General features: G+C 38.4%; 1 protein-coding gene across 1 annotated transcript in view; it reads right to left on the reverse strand.

The window, feature by feature from the left end:
* myom1b (myomesin 1b) overlaps positions 1-10,628 on the reverse strand; it is a 63,811-nt gene extending 53,183 nt beyond the window's left edge. The window contains exon 1 of the mRNA XM_052141391.1: positions 10,525-10,628. The gene's annotated coding sequence lies outside the window, so the exon portion shown is untranslated. The remainder of the gene's footprint in view (positions 1-10,524) is intronic.
* Between the last annotated feature and the right edge of the window lie 3,329 nt (positions 10,629-13,957).

Raw genomic sequence — 13,957 nt, forward strand, 5'->3', positions numbered from 1 at the left:
CAGTTTATTGTATGTAAAGCATTACCCGCACTGTTATGGACTGGTCTTAACGGCATACCTGATCAGATCACAGATCTTCATGACACTTCCAGGAGTGCCAAAACAAATATCTCGGATCATGCACCTGTCATCGACAAGTACAAGGAGAACAAATGAACGGCCACTCTAGACATCTGTATATTTATTAAAGTTGCTTTTCCACACCATTCAAATTAATAGACGGCAGTATTTGTGTAGTCTAGTGGGGAAGTATTTAGCAGCGAGATCCTTTCACTGCGCGTCGAGGGAAGTTGTTCCATGTAATGTGTGTCCAAAGACGAGATCCACACAACTGATTTATCATTGAATAATGCCTCTTTTAATACTCTTTCTGATATTTACAGTCAGTTGTTGATCACAAACAACAATTTTTTTTACATTTAACTCTAAGCATTCATCGCACAGATGAGATAAAGCCATTGGAGTCCTCTCTCATTAGCATGCGCTCATTTACAGACACTAAATACAGAAATGGCGGTTTTCTTAAAGAGACAGTACTGTATTTTTTTTTAAATAAATTATGAATGTTATGTTACTTAAGCTTAACTTTTGTATTGAATCAAGAACATGGCTTCAAACCCATTTAAGAACCTTTACATTTAAGATTGTACAGATAAAGAAACTCAAGTTTGTGAATAGTTCTGGTCTGAGAACCATAGGCGGAAATCGCGGAGGGTCGGGGGGGTCAGGACCCCCTATCTGAGGGTTGTCCCCCCCTAAAATATCATTAAAATATGTGTATTGTAAATAATAGAATGATATATTCTTAAAATAATTGTTTAATAAATAAAATGATACAAATGCAAACGGGGCAACAACAAAAAAAACCTTGGTGTCCCCTTCAAAAATTGCTCTTGAGAATTGTTATGTTTATTGTCACCCCCAACATTTTTATGAAATTTTCGCCCCTGCTGAGAACATCCTTATATTGTTGCAGAAGCTGTACAAACACATCAATACACGCTCACAATAGACAAACACTGTAGAACCGCTCCAAATGCTGCTTCCAACGCTACCAGAATGTTTCTTTACCTGCCCCTGAAGATGGGGACCACATAACCGATGGTCTGGTTCTCCTTGTCCAAGGCCAGATAAGTGGGTTTGGCTCTCTTGGGCAGAGGGCTCGGCCTGCCCTCATCTAGAGCAGTGGATGTGGCAGCTCTGATGCTAAAGTAGTGCAGGAAGTTCAACAAACACTCGCATTGATGAATATCCAGCACGTCTTTGTCGCACACAGTATTATAATGTTTGGAAGGGAAGTGGTATCAGGAAGAAGGGATATTAATGGTGGGACAGCAAGAAGATTAAGAAGGTTAAAGGAGTGAGTGGGAAGGGACGTTAATCGCCTATGTGGTCCTAAAATAAACAGCCTGAGATGCATCAAACCTTCAATCCAACCAGTACTCATAGAATGTTGTTACTAAAGCTTTTTTTGCTAAATTACTTTTACATGGATCATTGCACGTATCGTGGCACAGGGGGGGGACTGGGACTAAAAAGTAGCCCTGGACCCAGAGCGGCCCACCAAACCTGGCCCACAACACACCACACCATAACATCAAAACATATAAAACCACTGGAAATGTGATGAGCTGATTGTTTTATAGAAAGCAGTAAAAATAAGCGATCTATAGCTCAAACAAAGTATGCCTCAAAGACTCAGACAGCCACAAGGTAATATTTTTCATGACTTATTTTCTACATTTTTATCAGGCGTGAGCATCATTCAGCAAGCCATTTCTGCCCCGATTAATGCTTTGCGTTATGAATAAATTATGCGAATGACTATGTACTGCTCATAGCTTTACTGTTTATTTACACTGCTGTTATTGTATTTGTTGTAACTTGCAGTTATTAGTCATTTTGTGATTATTCAGAGCACATCTTATACGTAATATGTTTTTTGTTGTCACCAATACTGTGATTTGTATGGCAAATAATGAGGTCCACTCGAGTTACAAAAACAGGAACACAGAAACTGTGCCACTGTGCAAGCAATTTCAAAATAAAAGCCATTGTTTAGGCTTAATCTTACAGAGTTTTTTGAGTATTCGTTCAGGTACAGGATCTGCGCGGGCATGTTGGAGCCCAGGGCAGCCGCCTATAGGACGGGCCGGAACTTTCGCAGCAGCAGGCCAGCCCAAATTACCCAGCGGCCAACCGGGAAAACATCTGGTTACTTTCATACACTTTAACACAAATCACAAATAAAACGGCAGATAATCAGTTCATAAACACGTACTTTTCGCTCAGTTCCTCACACAATGCTATCTTATGGCATCTAAACACTTTTACTATAGCGCATGACTTGTAAGGAGATACATTTAAACGTTTTGCATTATATAACCAACAACATTTACAAGTTTGTTCAAACACAATCAAATTGCACTGTGTTCGCTGTCCTGCATATCGCAGCGCCATTTTGTGGTCCATTTTGCATTATGTGGCAGCACATTTGCATTATGTGGTGGCATATTCGGCCCATTTCGCGGCCAATCCACCAGCCCGCTCGGTTCTCCCGATGGACAGTCTCAGATTCCCAACCAGGTCTCATGATTACCAACCAGGTGTGGTGGTGGTGTAGTGGTCTAAGCACATAACTGGTAATCTGGTAATTAGAAGGTTGCTGGTTCGAGCCCCACAGCCACCACCATTGTGTCCTTGAGCAAGGCACTTAACTCCAGGTTGCTCCGGGGGGATTGTCCCTGTATTAAGGGCTCTGTAAGTCACTTTGGATAAAAGTGTCTGCCAAATGCATAAATGTAAATGACAAGTCATAAAAATAGTAAGAAATGGCAGAATCGTAAGAATTCGTTGGCTCGGACAAAAACGTACAACTTTCAGTATAACATCAGACATTTGTATTGCATAAATACATTTGGAATGAGTGACCAAATTTGTTCACAGACATTTCATCTCCTGAAATAAAGTGTTTAATAGGAGACTAGCTAAATGTAATGCATGTATTGCATTGATTTAAAGTTGGTTGTTGATTGGTTGATCTCTATAAGAAAAGTTGTTTTTGTACGAGCCAAGTCGGATGATATCTTACGATTTCGCCATCTTGTATGAATTATTACGAGTTGTCAAGAGACTTTGTTGGTAATCTTTATTTGTTCTTTTCTTAAGATAGAATATTCATAAATAAAACCATAAAATTCCCAAAACTCCTTGCACACATGACAAAACCCTGGCTTTGGCCAAAAGAGCACGTGCATACCCTTCACATATCACTGTGTTCTCCAAGCCTCTCATGAGCATGTTATAAGTAAACTCTCAAGATAGTTTAAGAGACAGCTAAAGTGATCCGACTTAAGACAGGGGTACTACAATCAACAGAACATATTACACCTCAACCCGAGACTGGGGAATGTAATATTTTGGGGGCTCGTCCGGGATTTGAACCTGGGACCTCTCCCAACCCAAGCAAGAATCGTACCCCTAGTTTCATGACATTCGTCTGAAAAAGCATGGTGCAGATGACACACATAAACAACATTAACAGTTTAAGATGACCGCAGGCTTTTATTAGATTCACATCTCCAGGGCCATTGGGAGTAGCAAACTATAATTGGCCACATAACTCACATACATGCACACCAGTGGAATGGTAATATAAATACCATCCTGCTTTGGTTTTAATGGCTTTAACAACCTGCTTTCTGGCCACAATGAGCACGATATTCAAGCTCTGGTAATTTACATCAATCTAAACTTTTACCTAACCCATGACGAGATCATTACTCTAAGCAACAGTCCCAGATCTACTTCTGTAGCCTCTATAAATACACCATGATGCAAGAAATGCCCCATGAATGTGATTTATATTAACCCTTGTGCTGTGTTGAAATTTGTTACCTAATTTGGAGCTCCCGATTAAATGGCCGGCCTATTAAAAATTGCTTATAAATCTCTTGTTATGCTATATTATCACCAAATATTGGATTAGATATTTTTGTCAACTTCTTTTGTTTTTGAGTGAAAAAAGTATTATTGTGGATAATTTTGACAACATTAAATAAAATATGATCACATTCTGTACTATTTATCACACTAGTGTGCTTTAATGTTTAACCAGGAAGTTTGTTTTGAAATGCTTTTATTTTGTACAAAATGGCACAAAGTCACATTTGTGATGTTCCCGGTCAAAAATGACCAGCCATTGAAAATGAATGTGGGAGAACAAAAATACGAGAAAAGTTGAGTGTTCAGGGGCATGTTCATGTTCACATATGTGCATGTGCGCTTGTGTAACGGTGGCCAGCTGGTAGATAGCTGTATAAACCTCACTCTCCTGATGCTAAAGTCTGTAGCCTTTAGCCTCCTTGTTAGCACACCCGCCTCCCATGCCAGAGACGCTGGTTGAGTCCCGTTCGGAGCGGGGCGAACAGGGCCGGTTACAATGGTGCCATGACCCAGATGGGAGTGAGGTTTAGGGAGGTGAGTGTAACAATGATCAGCTGATAGATAGCTGTGCAGTGTGTATAAACCTCACTCGCCGGACCTCCAGATGTGCACTAGCGACTGATGCTGGAGGCTGTAGCCCGCTAAATCAAAATAATATAGTGCATTTTTGTACTCTCAAAAGTCAAGATTTTGACTATTGTTTTTATGTGAATAAATGATGGTACATTTCTAGTTTCAACATTATTTGTACTTTAGACCTTTGTTTTGTTGGACGAAAAAAACTAGCTTTATACCATGTCACCCACATTTGGTTTTCGACCGTTGAATATGGGTCGAATTTTAAATTTTCGAGAAACGGGGACACATTTAACCACAGAGGGCTTTCAAAATGAAGCTTGTTCTATACCAGAATCTAAAAGGATATGAAAATATATTTAATACATCTGGAGTTATAGGCACTCCAACTTCAGAAAAACAACACAAAAAGTGTTGACCTACTTCTGGACTCGCCCCATTGGCATGTAACGCAACAAGGAGTGCTGAAGTCAACTCGTTTTAGTAATAGACCTACCTATCTCCAGTGCTGGGGGGATTTCTTGTGAATTGTAATCAGATACTGATAATGCAATCAGTAATGTAATCTAATAGATTACATTATTGGGGTAATCCAATCTGATTACTTTTGGATTACTTTCAACCTAATAGAGCTGTTCAGCCGTGACATCAAAGGACTTTGCAAAGGGTTTATAATGGGCTTTTTGAATTCATGTGTAAAACATTCAAAGAGGAAGAAAATGTATTTCAATCTTTATTACTCACAAAAAGAGCCTCACAAAAAGCTCATGGCATTTTAAAAAGTGCATTAAATGTTACATGAATGAAATAAACATTTAACCTAACAGTAATGACCAACGTTTATCATTCAAAACACTGAGAGTTCGTTAAAGTTCATTTTAAGTGCATGAAACAATAGCAGCATTACGAACAATAATGACCATAAAATCAACATAAAACAATGCTGACTGATAGTCCATCGCCTATTCCAAAGCTGAGGTGCGACCGTGCGAGATATCATCTTTTGAACAGCAGAATATTTTAAAACTGCAGGGTTTCACCGAGTCACACAAGGAACAATTGTGTCAACTTTTACAATATGTCAACTTTCATGCCGTGGACCCTTAGAGATGGCATCCATTAGATCCTTTGAAGCAATTAAGTTCAATGTGTGAGCTGCACACCATTGGTGAGGAAGTCATATATATATATATATATATATATATATGTATATATATATATATATATATATATTATTATTTTTATCTGTGAGACTATTGCGCTTCGTGTAAGAATATGACGATATTAAAAAGATAGGATTTTAAAATGTAATTGAATCCAATTACATGTCCTTGATTTTTGTAATCTGATTATGTAATCCTGATTACATGTAATGTGTTACTACCCAGCACTGCTTATCTCTGTGTAAAAATAAAATGATGACGTTGGCACCTTCCTAAGGTTATTTTTTCAACCTGTAGTTTTGCTCCAAAATCATAGGAACAAATTGTCCTATTGACCCCCCTTAACAACATAAAGGGTTAAACGGTAAATATTGATCCCTGGCATTTAATATTTTGACTTTCATCCTCATTTACGTGTATATTTCTTTAGAAAAATCATAATTTCAACCAATTGGGTTGATATGAAATGGAAAATCCCATCCTGTAGTTCGCAAGTTCACAAGACGTGATTTTGGTAAGAAAATCATGGATGTGTTAGGCAATCCTAAAAGACATAATTCATCCATGCCAAGGGCCACACAACCAGAGAGACGTTACAGCAAATAAAGGCATGAATCTAAACCTCAGAACGTCCTCAAATGAGCCACAGAGAAGCTTGAATCAAAGGTGTCCATTAGTGAAACTCAACTAAAGTACAGATAGATCGCTAATGTTTACAAAAGTATCGAGAAACCTACTACAGCGATACTCTTCCACAAGGAAATACCAACACACCAAAGCTAAATCCACTAACAACATGTAAAGCAGAGCTAAACAGCTAAATGTAAGCCAATGGCCGATTTATCAACCAAAGAAGGTTATACAAGCGTCAGCAGACATTATTCAAAGTGCATGCAGAGTTCATGGTTTCAGGTTGTTTTAGGTAGTGTGGGAGAGAGATTAGCTATATTACGGAGGGGGAAAAAGGCAACAGGTGAAAGAGTAGTGGCTAATTTCAGTTTATAGGAAGAATAAGTGTGTTATAAGGGAGCGTGCTGACTTCTAGAATCAGTTGAGGTTATGGGATATGGTCTAGGGCAGGGGTAGCCAACCCTGCTCCTGGAGAGCTACCTTCCTGCAGAGTTTAGATCCAACCCTAATCAAACACACCTGAAGTAGCTTATCAAGGTCTTCAGGATTACTTGAAAATGACAGGCAGGTGTGTTGGAGCTAAACTCTGCAGGAAGGTAGCTCTCCAGGAGCAGGGTTGGCTACCCCTGGTCTAGGGTATCATGGACTAAAAGCATTGGTCTCTCTTACCCCTTGGTGCTTTTGCTGCTATGGGAGGCATAACTGCTTGAGCTCTGCTGGTATTGGCTGATCGCAGACTCGGTCTTCCGGCTACGGTAGCCACTGTCATAGTGACGGTGCTGTTTCTGGTAGAACGGTAACGATCCCGACATTGTGTCTTCTTTAGCTTAGACACTATCCTCTGCTCTGAAGCTTTTATAGTCTCAAAACTGTCTATTGACAGAGAATGTTTGTAAGAAACTTTGCCAAATGTACACTTTATTCAGTGTTGTGATGTATGGCTGTTGCTTATATCGAAATGGTCCTGAGCTACCAATAATCTAAGTTGTCATCACCTGTTTCCAATAGAGGTTTTTTGATGGCAACAATCTCTGAATATTGTCGTATTTGTGGTTAACGTTTTGTTAGCTATCTAAGACACTTAATACCCTTAAAGTCCAGAGCTTATAAATGTTTTAATCCTCAACATCAAGCATCTGTATCATGATCCTCTATAGGCTGCTGAAGTAGGGTAGACCGGGGCTAGTTGTCAGGTATTCCCAATACTCGCTTTGTATTTTGAGTTCAAACACTCTCAGAAAAACAGTGGGCTGTTACTGGGGTGGTGCCCTTGTTTTGGGTACATATTTGTACTCTTGAGGAGACCACAACGTTTAGCAAATTGCCATTGTTGATTGCACCTTGCATATTTTGGGATCTACGCACCTGTATAATTCCATTATATCTTTGTATACTTGGACTGGTGTTTGGCGCAACGTTGTTTGCCACATTGCATTATTGATTGAGTACATAAACAATCAGTTTTCAAAACAATGTTCTTAACCCCGATTCACTACGGCAAGACTATAAAAATGATTTGTATTTTGAGCTGTCGGGTCGGATTTGGCGTGAAAACACTGGCTTATGAAGTTCATCCTTGCGTCATTCCGTCATGTCCGTAAACACAGGAAAGAAGAACCTGCTGTCTCATGTTCCGGCTGGAGAAACTACGTTCCCATGTTAACAGTAGATGGCGGTAATGCACTATTTTAGTTTGCGAGCCGCACACTCACACAGTTCAGGACAGCATCGCTGCAATCTGGAAGAATGTTTATCTGTTATCCGTTTGGCGATGATATTTACCTGCTATAATGCTTGGATATGTTGTCTGGTAGGGTTGTTGAAGTTAATTTTGCTTGTCATGCTTGTATGAATCAAACATTATTCGTGTTAACCAATCGCGATGTTTCTACATTGTCGGGGGAAGTTAGTATATATGGCCTTGCGTGATTACTAAACCATAAAAGCCTGTGTTTATAGAAACAATGGCCGAGTTCGGAATGGCATACTACCCCATACTACTCTTACTATCTGTTGCCATAGACAGAAAGAGTAGTATGGGTAATATGCAATTCAGAACTCAGTAAATCTGCACTTAGCGCTTCGGTCAGCACTGTGTGAGCAAGTGGCGCCCTCTAGCGGTCTGGACGGCATTATCCATTATCTGTTATAGCCAGAGTTTGGGAGTAACGGAATACATGTAACGGGATTACGTATTTAAAATACAAAATAGTAGGTAATGGTAGGGTGTTCGTTTTTTAGCAACCTAATTGTCTCCTAAGCAACCAAATTGGCTTGGTTGCTAGGGTGCGTAGAGTCACATTGGGGTAACCTCTTCGTGGTTGCTAAAATGTGGTTCTCGCTCTCGGTGGTGCACGTGGTGGGTTGTGCGTAGATGTGATGGAGAATAGCGTGAAGCCTCCACACACACTATGTCTCCGTGGTAACGCACTCAACAAGCCATGTGATAAGATGCGCAGATTGGCGGTCTCAGACACGGAGGCAACTGAGATTCGTCCTCTGCCACCCCGAATGAGGCGAGTCACTATGCCACCACGAGAACTGTAAATTGTAAATTGACCATTACAGGTATTCAATAGGTCTTAAGGGTACAATGATGTACCCAAAATGAGTTATAAATAAAAAATGAATAAATAGTGGAACAGAAAAGGTCCCACCCAGTATACCTGAAACAGTCGTTTTTTTCTGAGATATGGATTATTTCCCCAAATTCATCATCACATTTTTTGTAACGTAAACAAGCGAGTATTCATATATAATAAAGGTATATTTCCATAAATGTCAAGTCAGGGCAAGTTGTCACTAGGGCTGAAACGATTAGTCAACGTTATCGACAACATCGACAATAAAAAATTGTCTACAAAGATTTCCGTGGTCGAATAGACGTTTGATCTCATTTAACGTAACATGAGATCACATTAAACTCTAATGATGAGAGCAGCACTGCAGTTCACATCTGATTGAGGAGAGGAAACACCCTGTTGTTACATCTTTAATGCAGTTAAATTTAATGCATTTTAGCTTTATTAAATTTCAAATAATATGGAAGCAGGTCATGTAAATAACTACAAACCCTGAAACATTTCTCTGTGCGGTCAGCGCCTCTTCTGAGGGGGGGAGATTGAAACTGCATCCGGCTGACTCGTCCCTCGAGTGTGCTGCAGCTAGATTATAACGTGATTGCTCGCGATTTATTGAATCATAATATGTGTGTCACTGTGCATTTCTTATCATGAAGAAAACTGGCAATACGCAGGTTCATTAATACGACAGAGTTTGTTTATTAGGGAGTTAAAGATGAATTAAAGTTGTATTTGTTTTGGCTTGTTTCCAATATAAATATCTAAAACTCCTTTAAAACAACGTACATTATAAATATAAAACATATATATAAATAATACACTTATATTTAAGATACATTCTCTTAAAGCAAGTTTAAATATCTTATATGTTGCTTCTCAAGTAAATGTATCTTATTTTAAGGATTTTTAGACATTTTTAAATGGAAAACAAGACAAAAACACGATAACTGAATTAAACTTATAAAAAGTATTTTTTCCTTTAATTCAGTGAATGTCATTTAGAGGTATTTTTAAAAGATGATTTTGTCCTTTATTCTTAGTCAGCACGTTTAATACAACCTTTGAATAATCAGTTAAGAGCTAATGATTCATCGTGGCAATAATCACCCAAATAATCATTGCAATAATCGTTAGATTAATTGATTATCAAAATAATCGTTAGTTGCAGCCCTAATTGTCATATGTGTTTTATAGGCTGTAATTACATGCTCAACTCATTCATTACAATTATTTTTATTTATGTATTTTATTTGTTGCCAATTCTATTGTTACTGCATTTATTTATTTATTTTAGTATTCTTTAGACATTATTTCATATTTAAAAGGTTTTCAAATCAGTCTCAATAATCCTCTGTAATAGTGTGACAACATGCCCCACAAAAGGTCAACATCGGTTAAATGAACTGTATCTTTATTTATGCTAAAATAAAACTCAAAATATTCACATATTCTTTTTTTTTTCAAGGTACCCAAAATAGACCTAACCTGGGAAATATTCACTGCATTAAAAATTGTGACAACCAGCCCCGGTGTCCAGTATACTGCACTATTATGGACTATAATACTCAGGCTAGTCCTGAAGAAAAACACTCTTGAAAAGCTCGTGCGTTCATGCGGCAGCGGCTCACCTTGCCAAACGCGCGTCCGGACGACTCAAACCAAGTGAACCGCGTGTCCACACAACAGAAATAATGCTGGCGATGGCCAAGCGACTCTCGCGACCTTTTATGGCGAGACGGGGCCGTTAAATATAGACGTAGAAGTCGTCTCACGTTATCTGCGCTTCATAACCTGAGCTGAGTTAATACGTCACGTTTATGTCGAGGTTTAACCGCAACAGCCAAAAGTAAAAAAAAATTTAAAAAAACAGACAAATAAATTACATTACATTAAATTAAAATGAGATGAAATTATATTAAGTTAAATTTAAATAAAAAATGGTATGAGGGAAAAGTTTTTTTTTTGTTCATGGTGTAATTACACATTAGACGTTCCCATATAGTGGCTTTTGAGGAGTCATTCAGACATTTCCGTGCTAGAAACTCTTACATCATTCAAAGCAATCATGAATAATAAAATAAATACGTTTTTTGGCATGCCGTAATTAAAGGTATAATGGAAAGAGCTTCATGACATAGTTTAGCCTACTGTAAGGAGGAAGGCAATCAAAACAAATGATCCCACTGATCTTAATTATCAATGACATTTCTATCTATATTTTACACACACACACACACACACACACACACACACACACACACACACACACACACACACACACACATATACACACACACACACACACATATAGGCCTACATACACACACATACACATACATACACACACAAATATACACACACACATACACACACAAATATACACACACATACACATATACATACATACACACACAAATATACACACACACATACACACACAAACACATACATACACACACTTACACAAACACACACACAAATATACACACACACACTTACACAAACACATACACACACAAATATACACACACACACACACACACACACACATACACATACATACACACACTTACACAAACACACGCACAAATATACACACACACACTTACACAAACACATACACACACATATACACACACATACACACACAAATATACACACACACATATACACACACACACACACACTTACACAAACACACACACAAATATACACACACACACTTACACAAACACATACACACACATACACACACACACACATACACACACATATACACACAAATATACTCACACAAATATACACACACACACACATATACACACACACACACAAACACACACATACACACACAAATACACACACACTTACACATACACACACTTACACAAACACACACACAAATACACACACACACACTTACACAAACACACACACACAAATACACATACACATACACACAAATGTACACACACACACACACAAATATACACACACACATACACACACAAATATATACATACACACACAAATATACACACACACACACACTTACACAAACACACACACAAATATACACACACACACTTACACAAACACACACACAAATATACACACACACTTACACAAACACACACACAAATATACACACACACACACTTACACAAACACACACACAAATACACACACACTTACACAAACACACACACAAATACACACACACACACTTACACACAAATATACACACACATACACACAGACACATACACACACAAATATACACACACACACACTTACACAAACACTCACACACACACACTCACACACACACACACACACACATGTTGTGTTTCCATGTTTTATGGGGACTTTCCATAGACATAATGGTTTTTATACTGTACAAACTTTATATTCTATCCCCTAAACCTAACCCTACCCCTAAACCTAACCCTCACAGAAAACATTCTGCATTTTTACATTGAAAATTATTTATTTTTTTAACATAATTTAGTATGTTTAATAATAAGCCATTTCCCGTTTGGGAACTGCTGGCTGGGTCCCACAATGTACATGACCTCAGGTTTTACTATCCTTGTGGGAACATTTTGTCCCCACAATGTAGTATAAACATGTACACACACTCACACACTCACACACACACTTACACAAACACACACACACACACACACACACATGTTCTCTCACTCTCACACACACACACACACACACACTTACACACACATACACACACACACACACACACACACATGTTCTCACTCTCTCACACACACACACACACACACACAAACACACACTCAACCACACATATACATCATATATATATATATGGCCATACAGTATGTTATATATTTTGATGTCATGTTTTAGAACTAAAACTATTCTAAAAGTGTTCTAAAACATCCGGGTTTCACTTGTTGACATCATTTGACTTTTTACCATCTGAAAGTGAGTGGACTGCCACTGCAATTGTAGAATGACTTGAAGTCTTTAGGATGTACTAGCAAGCTAAGGCATCATATGTGTCCATTCTGTAAAGGAGATCTGGTCAGTGTGCCTTCATTACACCCTCTGCTCTGACCTGATAGTTCTCTTCCTTTCTAAGGCCTACAGACGTATCAGTTGTGGTCTACATTAACAATAGCCATGCTATTGTTATTCCTGTCAAATACATCACATACTAGCAACAGTGTGTGCATGTTATTGTCTTCGGTTTCCTTTCTTGGCAGTCTGGCACCATCTCTGCATATCTGTTGGACCAGAATGAGACATTTGCCACCAAGTAGCCCTGCAGATGGTTGCAAGGAACCCCTTTGTAACAAACCCCTTTTGCCTACAATAGTTCTCTTAAAGCTGAAGTCAAATTGATTGACAGGTAGAAGATAGTCTGGACATGTTAAAGAACTTGTTTGGACATGATATCCTGGGATGTATTAGCCACGTGTCGTATGTCAATGATTGTTTATGTTAATGATTTTAAGTGTCGTATTATTATTATTATGAGTTTCATTCTGTGCCATTTGAGTCATCATTGAGTCGGTGTCATGTACTTGGCGCCATCTCCTGGTGGCCATATGTAACATTGTGCTGTGTGTGGATTATCTACTGATCTATGCATCTGAATACCTTGTGTGTGGGCTCGTTTGTAGTTATACGTGACGTTATAAGCGTATAATCAACACCAACGTAACGGTCAAAGACATACTAAAGTAGTACTATCTATATTTTTGTCTGTGAGTAAATAGGCTTGGTGTGTTCTACTGGAGGGCTTTCCAGCGACATATGACACTATTTGGCTATTTGATCAGTTTGGTATTTTTACTGATTGCAATAATAAGTACAGTGCCAATATTTTATGATATTAATAAATGATCAAAGCACTTCAGATTTGAATGCAAATTTCAAAGCACTTGTTCAGTTTTGGTCATAATGCCAGCATGCATTGGAAAGTACAGCTTCTAAGCTTTCAAACGACACATATTTTGTGTTGGTCAAGACTGTAGTTGTTCATATTTTGAACTTAAAATGAGTAAAGTTGGAGTT

The sequence above is a fragment of the Xyrauchen texanus genome, chromosome 2 (assembly GCF_025860055.1).
Source record: "Xyrauchen texanus isolate HMW12.3.18 chromosome 2, RBS_HiC_50CHRs, whole genome shotgun sequence".
Lineage (NCBI taxonomy): Eukaryota > Metazoa > Chordata > Actinopteri > Cypriniformes > Catostomidae > Xyrauchen > Xyrauchen texanus.